This window comes from Hemiscyllium ocellatum, chromosome 34, assembly GCF_020745735.1.
Source record: "Hemiscyllium ocellatum isolate sHemOce1 chromosome 34, sHemOce1.pat.X.cur, whole genome shotgun sequence".
Taxonomy (NCBI): domain Eukaryota; kingdom Metazoa; phylum Chordata; class Chondrichthyes; order Orectolobiformes; family Hemiscylliidae; genus Hemiscyllium; species Hemiscyllium ocellatum.
In genome coordinates, this window is record NC_083434.1 from 34,705,292 (window position 1) to 34,721,758 (window position 16,467).

The 16,467-nt window shown below is 40.1% G+C and overlaps 1 protein-coding gene across 1 annotated transcript in view; it reads right to left on the reverse strand.

Annotated features, from left to right (window-relative positions):
- Nucleotides 1-16,467, reverse strand: part of eci2 (enoyl-CoA delta isomerase 2) — a 175,381-nt gene that overhangs the window by 27,731 nt on the left and 131,183 nt on the right. The gene's annotated exons all lie outside the window — the stretch shown is intronic.

Here is a 16,467-nt window from a genome sequence, read left to right on the forward strand (position 1 = left end):
AGTGTTGAGTGTTAGTGACGATGGAATATTTTCCCCAATTTTCACTAATTGTGGCCTGTGGGTCAGGAAACTGAGGATCCAGTTGCAGAGTGGGGCACAGTCCGGGATTGCTAAGTTTAGTAATCAGTCTTGAGGGGATGATAGCATTGAAGGTTGAACTATAGTCAATGAGTAGGATTCTTACACAGCTGTTCTTGGTGTCAAGATGTTATAGGGAGGCAATAAGGGCAAGTGATATGGCATCTGATGTGGATCTGTTGGTCCGATAAGTAAATTGGAGTGGGTCAAGAGTAGTGGGGAGGCTGGAGTTGATTAATGCCATGACCAGCCTTTCAAAGCACTTCATGACCATTGAAATTAGGACCAAGGGCGGTTATCATTGAGACATGCTGCATGAGCCTTCTTCGGCACAGGGATGCTGTTGGCCCTCTTGAAACAGGCAGGGACAGTGGCCTGAAGCAGGGAGCGATTGAAGATGTCCAAGAAGACCTCTGCCAGTTGATCTGCGCATGCTCTGAGTGGTCCCATTGCTTTCCTTGGATTCACATGAAGGAAAATGGATCTGACCTCTAATGCAGTGACTGTTGGGATAGGTTCATCAGGACTTGTTGGAATAGGTGTTACCTCTCCGCCAAAATTCTGTTCAAAATGAGCATAGTAGGCATTGAGACGATCTGGGACGGATGTGTCATAATCTGCTATGTTGCACTGTCTCTTTTTAAGAATCTGTGAAGTCATTCAGTCCTTGCCATAGTCGCTGGATGTCTGTCTGGGTCTCTAGTTTGGATCGGTATTGATCCTTGGCTGCCTTAATGGCTTTGCGAAGGTCATACTTGGATTCCTTATATTTGAGTGGGTCTCCTGATCTGAAGGCCTCATGCCTGATCTTTAGTAGGTTCTGTAAGTCCTGATTCATCCAGGGTTTTCTGTTGGGGAACACCCAGACTGACATTCTCGGTATGCCGTCCTCCACACACTTGCTGATAAAGTCTGATAGTGGGTGACAGACAGAACTAAGTGATTTCACACCCAGCATTTCTGCTACCTGACACTTAAGAACATTAGTGGTCAACTAGGCACCTCACAGAAGAACAATAACATCCACATCCTCAGCGAATTTGGGATGTGAGTGTCAGAGAAAGGGTAGAGCGTTTGCAAGTATTGAAGTACTTAGTGGATAATTCCTTGTGTTTACCCAGTCTTACCACGTAAATATTCATCCAATGCAGTTCACTCTGTGTGACATTAAATGGCTAATTACACAAGACAATGCAAAGACTATTGCCCCGACAACATTTTAGTTATAATACTGAAGATCTGCGTATTAGGATTATCCAGTCCTTTAGTCAAACAGTTCCAGAATAGCTATGAAATCGGGATCAACCAGTGAAAGCCTGTAGGCTATTATATTTATAAACTGAACAAGCTGGATCCTGGCTTTATGTTATGATCTGGCTTGATAGACCATAATATTTTAAATACAATACAGCAAATGTTTTATGAACCATCATCTGTGGGATTGGCGTGTGCCAGTTGATCAAATATTCTGGATAATCAAGACGTATGCATAACCACAGTAAACCCTGACCAAGCAAAGCTTTGAGATATTAACACGCCTCAAAAAGTTTATGTAAAAACATAAACATACCTCCTAATTCAATGTAATAATACAAATTAAGTGGTAGAAATGTAATGCAGTGGGTATATATGCATCACTGTTATACTCTATTCACAGCATAAACACTGGGGACATCACAATAGGTTGCACTATTTGAGGTGTATCATTTTTGCCGGCTTATCAAGATTGCTGGTTGATAAAGTGCCAGTTAAAACAAAGCTTACTGTACTTGGAAGAACCAAAGTTAGAAAATAAGCAGCAGGATTCTAGGCTTTAACTGAAATGCCAAAAATATTCTTTATTCTACAAACTTGAATAAAACAAATAAAAACAATATGACTAATTAGGTATTCTGAATAGATCAGGTCATGATTCTAAACCACATTCTCTATGCAGACAACTTTGACTTTAATATTAATATGAAATCAACGAGTTAAATGTCAAACTGTGCCCAAACATGCTATAACTGCACTTTAAATAGAACATAGAACGTTACAGCTGAAAATGTGTTGCTGGAAAAGCGCAGCAGGTCAGGCAGCATCCAAGGAGCAGGAGAATCGACGTTTCGGGCATGAGCCCTTCTTCAGGAATGCCTGAAGAAGGGCTCATGCCCGAAACGTCGATTCTCCTGCTCCTTGGATGCTGCCTGACCTGCTGCGCTTTTCCAGCATCAGCTCTGATCTCCAGCATCTGCTGTCGTCACTTTCTCATAGAACGTTACAGCTCAGTACAGGCCCTTCAGGCCTTGATGTTGCACCGACCTATGAAAATCATCTGATGCCTCTCTAACCTACACAGTTCCATTCTTATCCAGATGTATGTCCAATGCTCTTAATGTTGGTGAGTTTATCCCACTCAGATGTGAGTGACACTACGGGTCACCAAATCTCACTAAAACTCTGACTTTGGAAGGGATTTTAATTCTTTACCAATTGTGGCAGTTCCTCGAAGTCTCTCTGACTAAAATTGCTTCAATGACTGTTCATGCCTTGTAGTTCAATCTCCTCATGAGACTGAGTTTCCCGGGGCATCTGAGGCTCTAAGCCTTTAATTACTGACACAATTTCAGCTTTTAACAACAGCAAATTTGACAGAGAGTTGATGCCAAATTTCTCTAAGCTCCTATCGTTTTCAGCTGCGTCAATACAAATGCTAGTTATGGGCTTCTTTCACCCAACTCTCAGCTATATTGAATTAAAAATCACACAATAACAGATTATAGTCAAACAGGTTTATAGTCAAACTAGCTTTCAGAGTGCAGCTCCTTTATCAGGTGGTTGTGGAGGATAAGATCGTAAGACACAGAATTTATAGCAAAAGGTTAGTGTGATGCAACTGAAATTATATAGTGAAAAAAGCTTGGATTGTTTGTTACGCCTCTCATATTTTAGAATGGCCATGTTGATTTCACTTCTTTCATATGTAAATCTCAAAACTTTTTAATAAGTTACATTCTCAAGTAAACTTTAACAATAGATGTCATGTCAGTTCAGATAATCATTGAAGGTGTGAGGTGCCCCAATGTTCAGACTGATTCTTTTTCTAACAGAGGGATTTACAGAATCTTACATAGATCCATGCAGTTTTTGAACAAAATAAAATGTAATTCTGCAATTTCAAATTTACCCCAGAAACTTATATGTGTGTGTGTGTGTGTGTGTGTGTGTGTGGTGGGCAGGTGAGAGTGTCTGTGAGAGTGTGTGTATGTGTGTGAGTTCAATGTTAAGGGATATAAGTCTGTGAGAGGGTGTGTGTGGGTGTGAATGTGGGGGGTATATATGTGTGAGCATATGAGAGAGCTTATTTATAAGAGAGGGTCTGCGTGAGTGTACAAGTCTGTAGGAGTTTGTGTGTGTGTATGAAGTGTAATGGGGTCACCTGTAGTGTGACATGAATCCAAGTTGCAGGTTGAGGCCATCTCCATGGGTACCGAATTTGGCTATTAGCCTGTGCTCGGCCACTTTGCGTTGTTGCCTGTCCTGAAGTTTGCCGTGGAGGATGGTCACCCGAAGGTCCGAGGTCAAATGTTCTGGACCGCTGAAGTGTTCTCCAACTGGGAGGGAATACTCCTAGCTGGTCATTGTTGTGTGATGTCCATCCATCTGTTGCCGGGACTTACAAATGAAATAACTGAAACCAACATGGTCATTCTAAAAGATGGGAGACTTAACAAACAATCCAGATCTTTTTCAATATATAATTTCAGTTGCATCACACAGTAAACATTTGCCATAAGTTCTGTGTCTAATGATCTTATCCTCCACAACCACCTGATGAAGGAGCAGCGCTCCAAAGCTAGTGCTTCCAAATAAACCTGTTGAATTATAACCTGGTGTTGTGTGATTTTTAACTTTGTACATCCCAGTCCAACATCGGCACCTCCAAATCATGACTATATTGAATTATCAATGATTTTCAGGCTTCTCTCATCCTTCACCTTTTCCAAGACATGTAGATACCACTCCCTGGGATTTTCCTGAAATCTAACTGCCTGAATTCTGCTAAAAGGAACAACTGTGTTGCCTGAAGCCACTTCTCTGCTTCAGCACTCTTTCAGCTTCAAGCTGCAACAAATCCCTTTCCAAGAAAAAAATGACCAAAGAACCTTCTTAAGCTCCATCCATCTCCATTACAACATTGACTGCTCTGAACTAATCTTAATCTAGCTTTTGGGTGAAGTAATTGGGCTGTTAAGGAATGAGATTGAATACTGAAGAAGGGCTTATGCCCGAAACGTCGATTCTCCTGTTCCTTGGATGCTGCCTGACCTGCTGCGCTTTTCCACCAACACATTTTCAGCTCTGATCTCCAGCATCTGCAGACCTCACTTTCTCCTTGATGAGATTGAATAGGCTGGGGTTGTTTTTCCTGGAGCATTGGAGGCTGAGGTGTGATCTTATAGAAGTTTATAAAATCATGAGGGGCAGGATAGGGTAAATAGACAAGGTCTTTTCCCTGCAATACGGGAGTCCAGAACTAGAGGGCATAGGTTTAGGGTGAGAGGGTAAAGATTTAAAGGAGACCTAAGGGGCAACATTTTCATGCAGAGGGTGGTGGATGTATGGAATGAGCTGCCAGAGGTAGTGGTGGAAGCTGGTACAATTACAAGATTTTAAAGGCACGTGGTTGGGTATATGAATAGGAAGGGTTTAGAGGAATATGGGCCAAGTGCTGGCAAATGGGGCTAGACTAATTTAGGATATCTGGTTGGCATGGACAAGTTGGACTGAGTCTATTTCCATGCTCTACGTTTCTGACTGAGAGAGGGAAGATGTCGCAGGCAATAGTGAGAGTGCTTACATTAGCCTTACTGGGAGGTGGTTACAGTAACAAAGATAGAACGAGTGTAAGGTATTGAAGAGAAGATGGTGGCTCTTAATTTTGTGGAATGGAGAAGGTAATTGTCTGTCTTCCTGCATTGTTGTATTTCTTTCAAATAGCTGAGACTGTAGTAACCTCGTTGGCAAACGTGGACCAGGTTGGCATACTCTGGTGTTGTGGCTCCCCTGCTGGTACTGAGGGGAAAGGGAAGTCTTAGCTATGCACCACCACCCCATCTAGCAGGACCGTACCAAATTTCCCTCATCTGCCATGTCCAGTAAAATGTTCAAAACTGTGCAGAACAGTTCTGGAGTAATAGAGCGGATATAGGCCCAAGCACACAAAGATATTGCTGGGCATTTCTGGAATATGCCAGCAGTGGAGATTTGTTCCGCGAACAGTGGGGGCTAACATTAGGTGTGGGGGGCCCCCGTAGGGGCAGAGTAAGTTGTTAATGAGATGAGTTTGATAAGATATGACAAGAGATCTTGCTAGGTCCTCATGACGAGAAATTCTCCAAAAGATTCGACAGAACTGACACTTAGCCAAAAATATTGTAAGGTTCACCCCATATGTGGCTGCTAACCTCTAAAAATGTTGGGGGGCATTTTGCCTAAAGTATATTAGACTTACACGTGCTTCAGTTGTACTAATCCCATTTTCTACAGTTAAATGTGTGACTCCTAAAACTGAAACAATTGCCTAAAACCATGAACCATAATCTATATTTTCACAAAAAGCAAATGCCAGAGTAACTTAACTCCTGACCTAGCACTTGCAGCAGATATCTGGGAACACCACCACCCAAGAGTTCCCCTCCAAGCAACTCAACATCCTGACTTGGAAATGTATTGCCATTCCTTCACTGTTTCTTGGTCAAACTCCTGGAACTCCCTGGGCAAAAGTGAGGATTCCAGATCTGGAGATTAGAGTCGAGAGTGTGGTGCTGGAAAAGCACAGCAGGTCAGGCAGCATCTGAGGAGCAGGAAAATCGATGAAGGGCTTTTGCCCAAAATGTCAATTTTCCTGCTCCTCGGACGCTACCTCTCCTGGAACTCCCTCCCTAATGGCATTGTGAATCAACTCACAGCATGTGGACAACATATGAAATAACATTACTTGCCGTCAGCGTTTCTCTGAACCGCTCCACAGTATCACATGCATTAACATGTGTGTGTTAGTGTGTGTGGAAACCATGCACAACTCTCAATTCTTATTTACTATGATAACTAATTTCCTAACAATCCTGGACGTCCATTTCAAATGGATGACCTTTAAGCTTGAGGACTTGCATGAATAAACTATGAGAAGTATTGTGAAGGGTGGCATTCTACTTCATATTTAACTGAAGCATTCATCTGTCTGAAGTGTTTCGAATATTATTGTTCCCACTTTCCAGGAACAATAGTGAGGCATAAAGGCTGAAAATAAAGAAGGATGAGACTGTTTATTCTTCATGACGAGCTATTAGAGAAAATTGACACAAGTAAACAGTATCATCCAATCAATCAACAATGTAATCAACTAAAGACAATTTAGAAGGCACTCATTTGCAGTGCTCCTCCACCCCGGAATTTCTGACAGTCCTTTAAAGTAGTATAATTAACTGTATCCATGGTACTTATAACTGATAGACACTATGTCAAGGCTGTGATTTTTAAAATATGAGATATATGAGAATTGAACTTACATTGTATAGAGTTTTGATTATATCTGCTGCAATTCAGAGACAAGATACAAATCCATTAGATTATGAAGTTACGTAATCAAGATGTGTCCACAACCAGTAAGTATTTGTTCAAACACATAAAAAAATTCTACTATTTAAAAGTGCCACAAAGATACTGCAAAAAAAGACAAGATTTACTTGTTTAACTCTTTCATGAACTGGTTTAAAATTTACTGTATTATGAATGTAGCCACTGATTGGTTATAGTATTTGCTAGGAGGAAGACTCTGTGAATCTAGCAGTTTTGGGTTAATTCAGCGGGGGGCAAGGCATCTGCTATGCATTGGGCCATAGAGATGTACAACACGGAAACAGCCCCTTCAGTCCAACTCAACCATGGAGGCCAGATATCTCTTAAATTAATTTAGTCCCATTTGCTAGTACTTGGCCCATATCCCTCCAAACCATTCCTATTTATATACCCATCCAGATGCCTTTTAAATGTTGTAATTGTACCAGCCTCCACCACTTCTTCTGGCAGCTCATTCCATACATGCACCATCTGTGTGAAAAGGTTGCCCCTTGGGTACTTTTTAAATCTTTCCCCTCTCACTATAAACCTATGCCCTCTAGTTCTGGACTCACCCCCACCCTGGGGAAAACATCTTGTTTATTTACCCTATCCATATCCCTTGTGATTTTATAAACCTCTATAAAGTCATCCCTCAGCTGCCGATGCTCCAGGGAAACAGCCCCAGCCTATTCAGCTTCTCCCTATAGCTCAAACCTCTAACCCTGGAAACATCCTTGTAAATCTTTTCTGAACCCTTTCAAGTTTCACAACATCCTTCCTATATGAGGAAGACCACAATGGCACACAATATTCCAAAAGTGGTCTACCCAATGTCCTGTACAGCCGCAACATGACCTCCCAACTCCTATACTCAATGCTCTGACCAATAAAGGAAAGCATACCAAACATCTTCTTCACTATCCTATCTACCAGTGACTCCACTTTTGAGGAACCATGAACCTGCATTCCAGCAACACTCCCCAGGACCTTGAGTGTATAAATGCTGCCCTGACTTGCCTTTCCAAAATGCAGCACCACACATTTACCTAAACTAAACTCCATATGCCACTCCTCAGCCCACTGGCCTACTTGATCAAGATCCCACTATACTCAGAAGTAACCTTTTTCACTGTCCACTATACCTCCAATTTTGGAGTCAACAGCAAACTTACTAACTATACCTCCTATGTTCACATCCAAATCAATTATATAAATGACGAAAAGCAGTGGACCCAGCACTGATCTTTGTGGCACACCACTGGTCACAGGCCTCTAGTTTGAAAAGCAACCCTGCACCACCCTCTGTTTTCTACCTGTGAACTAGAAACAGCTATTTCTCCCTCTATTTCCATGTAATCTACCTTGCTAACCAGTCTATCACAAGAATTCTTGCTGAACTCCTTACTAAAGTCCATAAAGATCACATCCACTACTCTGTCCTCACCAATCCTCTTTGTTACTTCTTCAAAAAACTCAGTCAAGTTACTGAGACATGATTTCCGATGATGAAGAGGCTTATGCTCGAAACGTCGAATTCTCTATTCCTGAGATGCTGCCTAACCTGCTGTGCTTTGACCAGCAACACATTTGCAGCGATGATTTCCGATGCACAAAGCCATGTTCACTGTCCCTAATCAATCCTTGCCTTTCCAAATACATGCAAATCCTGTCCGAAGGGATTCTCTCCAACTTACCCACCACTGATGTCAGGTTCACCAGTCTATAGTTCCCTGGCTTTTTCTTACCACCTTTCTTAAATATAATCAGCATTATTTGACCTAATGTGGGCATGTATTTAAAAATCCTGCACATAAAATTGAAGAGAATACATGCTTTGATTTTTGACTTCAAGGTACATTTTTCAGATTATTTTGACATTGTCCTAATTTTACTCAGAGTGAAGGTTTGCTTGTTATGCATGAGAAAAGAACCTGGTGAGAACTCAAGTCACCATATCTGATGTCAACAAGGTAGGAATAATAATATGGCATGCAAACAGGCTGAAATTAAACTTGCATGCACAAGAATTGGTACTTAAAAATGTATATAGGAACATAAAAAAAAACTTCTAGGGAATTAGAAAGAACTTGATTGACCACAGAGCAAAATAGTATGTGCATACCAATTAGAATGCAGATATTTTCTAATCTGTCTGTTCAGTGATGTTATTAACAGGACTCTTATGAAGTGGTAATAAAACCAAAAATTCCTGGAAAAGCTCAGCTGATCTGGCAGCATCTGTGAAGAGAAATCAGCGTTAATGTTTCTGATTTAGTGACCCTTCCTCAGAACTAAAAGTGGGAATGTCCCAACCCCTAAGCCAGAGGACCCAGAATAAAGTCCTATCTGTTCAGAGGTATATCAGTACATCCCTGAACAGGATGAAGTAAAACACATTCAGAGATGTTCTTACACACCTCTGGAGCAGGTGATCCCAGCTCTCCTCAGTTATGAGGTAAGGACATTATCACCATGCCACAAAAGCTTCAAGTTATAATTGCAGATATTTTCTATTCAACCTGTTCAGAGAAGTTACTATATACCTCTGGAGCAGGTGGGACATTGAACCTGGGTCTCCTGTGTCATAGGTGGAGATACTACCACTGCACCGCAAGAGCACCCGCTACAAATGATAAATTTGGAATTGATAAAGATTGAGGTTTGTGACATGGCAATACAAACATGGTGGAGGAAGGCTCATAGGTAATCTATCATGAAATTAAAGGTATATAGTGCTGAATGTAATCATCTCAATAGACCCATTTAAGTAATTGGAGAACTTGGATTCTTGAAAGCTTTTGAATCGTAAGCATACCCTAAGGTACAGGACTTGGGAATCAGAAGCTGGTATCATCAAATGTTACTAAACACTGACTATACTTTCATTCAATAAACAGTGGAATAAAATTTATATTACTACAAAGGGCAATTCTTACTGCTTATAACTTAATGATGAATGTAACGGGCAACCATTCAAAATAGAGCAGGAAATATTTTTATGATGATCCATCTGACCTCTGAACAGTGGATCTCACTCCCAGGCACAATAGGTCTTGTGCCAATAACTGTTTATGTCATCGCCAACATGATGTTAAATTAACTGGAGTCATGTTCTTACAACAGATTTTGTACAAGTCAGGGAATAGATTTATAGAGTCAAAGATATACAGCACAGAAACAGACCCTTCGATCTAACTTGTCCATGCTACCAGATATCCTAACCTAATCTAGTCCCACTTGCCAGCACTTGGTCCAGTTATTTTATTTTCTTATAACAAGTAAAACCATGTTTAAAGGCACACCGATTCTCATGTTATGTGCACATAATGGAAACATGAGGATTGGGTTTATTGTTTTCCTGCAAGGGCAGAATCGTGAGAATCAACAAGTTTCCCAACATCTTAATTACTACACAGATGCTAAATTGTGATCTATTTATGGTAAAGACATGGTAGTCATTACTGAGAGAAATATAATGTCAGTGAGTTCCAGTTCATTCACAGAATTGGATTGACTGTGGCAACAGTGGTCTTAGTGATTAATGATGAAAGTCCTTAATTAATGAGAAGATATCATGTGAAGAATGTGGACATCTGTGATTTGGCATAATATATAAATATAGAGTTTAGATAAGCATGCAATAAATGTCTGATATGTTCAGAATAGTTTTCTGCAACAGTATGCTCTGAAACCAATAAGGGGATGTTTATCTGTAGCAATCAAAACATGATACTTGAATGCTCTGTTTGAAAGGAAGAAATAGGAACAGTTGCTAAGGTTCTTAAGATTTTATGTAACACTGATTTCAATGGAATGAGACATTATCTAGTGTGAACTTGTCAAATCTGTTAAGGGCAAATAAACAAAAGATCATTGAGAGGTGCTCAAAAAAATATATGTAACACAGAACCAGTTTATATCCCCAAGGGTAAAGAGTTCAACTAATTCACGTATTACAAAAAGGGTGATGGACAACATTAATACTGAAAGAAAGGGCAGACAGAAATACAAAAACTAACAGATTCTGGTGACTTGGAGAGAAACTTTGAACAACACAGCTGACAAAACAGTAAACAAAACAAAAGTGAGTACAATCTGTTCTGATGTAATGAGATAGTTCTGTTCCCGCGCAATCCCGTGTTATAAGAAAATCGTGTAATAGCAGCACCATTTAAACCAAAGGGACCCAGAATTGCATTACAGCCAATACATGTAACAAATGTTTGCATTTTACAAAACATGGTCTAAATTCTTCAATCGTGTTATAGCAAAACCAACTGTATGACAAAAGTTTGCAAGAATATCAGTATCACTACAATTATTTTTGCAGCTGTATTAGGAAAAAGAGGGTGATCAGGAGCAACAGTGATTCCACAAGAACTTACAAGTGCTATTGTAAATGAAAAAAATAAGGAAATGGTGAACATAATACAACATCTGGACAACAAGGATATCTATGTCAAACTACTATTTATTTGCTTTAACCCCTCCTTCAAAACCATAATTTCAACAAAATTCATCTCCAAACTCTGAGACCTAGGACTCTGCTCCTTCCCTCTGCAACTTCCTGACCCACAAACCGCAATCAGTAAGGATAAGCGACAACACCTCCTCCACAGTAATCCTCAACACTAGTGCCCCGCAAGGCTGCGTAATCAGACACGTACTGTACTCCTTATACATTCATGGAGGAGAAAGTGAGGACTGCAGATGCTGGAGATTAGAGTCAAGAGTGTGTTGCTGGAAAAGATTCCTGATGAAGGGCTTATGCCTGAAATGTCAATTCTTCAATTCTTCTGCTCCTCGGATGTTGCCTGACCTGATGTGCTTTTCCAGCAACACACTCTTGACTCGTTATATACTCATGATTGTGTGGCCAAATTCAGGTCTAACTCAATTTACAAATTGCTGATGACACCACCCTAGTCGGTCGAACCTTAAACAATAATGAGATAGAGCAAAGGAAAGAGATCTTAGTAGCATAGCGTAAAGACAACAATCTCTCCCTCAATGTTAGCAAAACTGATGGTCATTGACTTCAGGAAGCCTAGTGGAAGACATACCCCTGTCTGTATCAATGATGCTGAGGTGGAGATAGTCAAGAGCTTCAAGTTCCTACAAATAAATATCACAAATGATCTATCCTAGTCCACCCACGTCGATGTTACAGTAAAGAAAGCACTCCCACATCAAAAGGCTAAGGAACTTTGGCATGTCCACAATGATTCTTACCAATATTTATAGATGTACCACAAAAGCATTCTATTCGGATGTATCACAGCTTGGTGTGGAAACTGCTCTGCTCAAGATGAAAGAAATTACAGAGAGTTGTGGTATCGCAGCCCAGTCCATCACAAAAACCAGCCTTTCTTCCCTTGATTGCATCTACACTTCCCACTGTCTTGGGTAAGCAGCCAACATAATCAAAGACCCCTCCCATCCGGTTTTACTCTCTTCCACCCTCCTCCATCAGGGAGAAGACACAAAAGTTAGAAAACATGTACCAATAGCTTCTTCCCTGCTGTCATCAGATTTATGAATGGATCTTTCATATATTAGAGTTGATCTTCTCTGTAGCTGTAACACTATATGCCGCATTCTGTTCTATTAACTCTGATGTACTTATGTAAGGTAAGATTTGTCTGGTAGCAAAAACATGCAAAATAATACCTTTCACTATATCTCAGTGCATGTGACAATAATAAATCAAATCAAATATTAAATAATAATTATGCATCCTGATATACAAAAGAGGATAAGTATAGATTGGCAGGTATCTAAAGGCAACAAATATTGAACAAAGGACAGGGATTATTAAAATTAACACAAGTAAAATAACAGTAATTAAGAAAATAACAGCGTGAAGAGCGATATACCCTCAGGACAAGATGGTTTCTAATCAAGGGTTTAAAGGAATTGGTGAGAACAAAGCAAACAGCCAAATTGCAATCTCTGAAAATTCTCCCAATTTGAAAACTGTTCTTTTAAACTGAAAATTTGCACCTGCCACTATAATTTAAGAAAGGCAAGATGAATGAGAATCACATGCCAATTAGTCAAAGTCGCATGGCGTAGAAACATGCCCTTGGGTCTACCACGTCTAGCCAACCAACAAAACACCAAATTACTTCGGTAGTTCTGAGGAAGGGTCACTGGACCCAAAATGTTAACTCTGATTTCTCTCTACAGATGCAACCAGACCTGCTGAATGTTTCCAGCAATTTCTGTTTTTGTTTCTGATTTACAGTATCCACAGTTCTTTCGGTTTTTACCAAACTACTTATCCCATTTACCTGCATCTGGTCCACAGTCTACTATGCCTAGCATTTTAAGTAGGTATTTAGATACTTTTTAAATGTTGAGAGAGTACTTGTCTCCACAACCCTCTCAGACAGCACCTTCCAAATATCTACCACCCTCTGGGTGAAAAGCATTTTTCTCAGAGCTCCTCTAAACCAGGTAGTCCTCACCTTACGCCCTTTAGTCTTAGAGGCATCTTTCATGGGGAAGAGATTCTCATGATATATTCCCTGTCTATGCCTCACATAATTCTATAGCCTCTTCTGCTCCAGTACCAGATTTTTGTGGTACACCGCTGGTCACAAGCTTCTAATTACAAAAAAACAATCTTCTGCCATTACCCTTTACTCCATGTAAGCTAATTTCGCATCCAGTTTCCTAACTTGCCTTGGATCCCATGACTCTTACCTTTTGGACTAAGCTTCCTTGTCAAAGGGTTACAGAAGTCCATGTAAACCACATTAACTTTCCTACTCTCATTAATATATTTAGTCACCTTTTGAAAATAACTCAAATAAATTAAGTCACATAGTATCTCCCTCTAACAAATCCATATTGTCTATCCCTGATCACTCTCTGCCTTTCCAAGTGCTGATTAATCCTGCCCTTCAGAATTTTTTCCAATAATTTGGTGATGCATTTTGCGAGGTCAAATGCAAGAGGAAAGCATGCAGTCAATGTACAGACCCTTAGAAGCATTGATACATAGAGGAATCTTGGGGTGCATAGTCCATAGCTCCCTGAAAGTAGCAACACAAGTGGATGAAGTGGTAAAGGAGACATACAGCACGATTGCCTCCATTGGTCGGTGCACTGAGTATAAAAGTTGGCAAGATATGTTGCAACTGCATAAGACCACATTTAGAGTATGGTGTGCAAGTCTGACCACCACGTTAGAGGAATGATGTGGAAGCTTTGGAGAGTGTGCAAAAGAGATTTTCCAGGATGTAGCCTGGATTGGAGTGTGCTAGGTATAAAAAGAGGTTGGACAATCTTGGATTGGAGCCTGATAGAATTATGAGAGGCATAATCGGAGTCTTTTAGCCAGGGTAGAAACGTCAAATACTAGGGTACATAGGTTTAATATGAAAGGGGACAAGTTTAAAGAAGATGGGCAAGGCAGGTTTTTTGATATGGATGACGCCTGAAATTTGCTGCTGGGGAGGTGGGAGAAGCAGATCTAATAGCAATGCAAGACACATTTAGACAGACACATAAACAGGCAGAATAGAGGGATATGTTATGTGCAGGCAGATGAGATTAGTTTAGAATGGCATCATGGTCGGCATAGAAGAGCCTGTTCCTGTGTTGTACTGTTCTATGTTCTATATCTGTAATTATCTGGCCTATCCCTGCTGCTCTTCTTGATCAAAGGAAGCACATTAACTATCCTCCAGTCATCTGGTACTTTGCCTGTGGCCAGTGAACTATTATATATATCTGCTACAGCCCAAGCAATCTTCTCTCTTGCCTCCTATACCAGACTGGGATACATTTAATCAAGTCCGAGGGATTTATGCATCTGTAAACCTGCTAAAACATCCAATACCTCTTATAAAAGCCTTGAGATTTTTTTTGATCCTGTCTGCCAGGATATTTCATGGTCCTTCCTTGCTCTCCTAAACTCGTATGCCAGTCCTGAATACTACTTTCAAAAGCAAGTAATCATTGTTTGCCAGATCCTGTCTGAAGATATTGAAATCATCATTCCACAAATTTGGACTTAACTTCTGCACTGCCCTTATTCCTTTCCATAATGACTTTGAAACTTACACAGTTATGATCACTATCCCCAAAATGCTCGTTCACTGAAACTTCAACTACTTGACCAGTTTCATCCTCTAGGATTTCAACCAGCACTGTCTTTCTGTAGTAGGACAGTCCACGTACTGGCACGTACTGTATGCAGGAGAGCCTTTTGTCATAAAATGTCTACAATTTATAATTAAGTATAGAATGACCAAATTTAGTCTTGCAAGTATGAGTCTTGCAATGGTATAATTTGATGTTTCTAGTGGTGTCTTGGTAGCATCCCTACCTCTGGACTAGAAGGTCTGGGTTCAAATCTCACTGACCATAGAGTGTATCATAACAGCCCAAACTAATTTCACCAATGGCAATGGTATAAATTCAAACCTGGTCAGAAGATCACAAATGGAATCTACAACTGCCATTCTGGCAGAGGTATAATGTGTACTAAATGCAAAGATGCAAACCACCTGTTGTCAGATATGTGGGAACTCTTCATATCAAGAGGCTTCTCCCCCTTTCATGTTGTTGATCTTTTAAGTAATGACAGAAAATTTCATTCTTTATAAGGCCCTACAGAGTCCTTCATATAGGGCTGGTCCCAATTGTTTGATACCAAATGACTAATAAATTGCTAGTTATTACTTCTGGCAGATAGTTCCTGCAAAGTTGAGAGACCCATAGCAAACATAATGAATGCTCTTTTTTTTGTTGTTTTGCTAGCCGATGTTGAGAATTGGTTCCATGGAAGCTAGCCATCTTCACTGTTTTGTTGCCTTAACCACATTCAGTATTAAAAGACAATATCTTATATCAATAAAAATCTACTTATCCATCTATCATAAACCATAATTGTGCAAGTATACAAAGAACAGAGAAACAGAAGAATATGTTAATGGAACACCCCTGCATAGAACATAAATAGTGATGTAAGCCTGTTGGACCATATGGCTAGCTCTGCTGAAATTGACCTGAAATACTAACCCTGTTTCCATCCTCAAGTGCTACTTGACTTGCTGAGTTTCTATTTTTGTCGCCATTTCAGATTTCCAGAATCCAGACTACATTGCTTTTGCTTAATTTCTGTGCTGTGCAATTCTGTGTGGATAATCAAAATGATCCTGATTCTGACCTCAACATCAATGATGTTTACAGCAAAAGGCCACTGGCTGGAATTGCACATGGAACCGTTGGTTGACCCAAATTCCTATGACAGGCTCCACACACCTCTAGCTGGAATTTCATGGATAAAGAAAGAAACAAGACACAAGCAACTTTTATGGCTCAGAAAATTTTCCAAATCCAAAACAAAGTTAGTCACACAAGCAAACCTAGTGACCAAATTAAGCATATCAAGTTTCCACATAATGCAATTAGCTAAGTGACTGGATGATCTGCTTTTATGATATTGGATTGAGGGATTACATGTTGACAAAGACAATGCAAGAAATTTTCTGTTCTTTAAAGCTGCCTCCTATGGTACTATTTCATAAATCATCAGAAAGACAGCACATTATGACATGCTTTATTATCTTTTCACTACAGCTTGGATGACATGTTCAAACACTGGAATGGGGTTTGAACCCAATCACCTTTTCTCTGAGGAAAGAGTCAAATCAGTCTGCATAAAGTACATTTTATCTTTGTTTATAGTTAGCAATAGTGAAGGTGTGGTCACACTCTGGAGATTTAGTACACAAGAGAACTTAATGGCATGGGAAAAACATTGTAAATGAA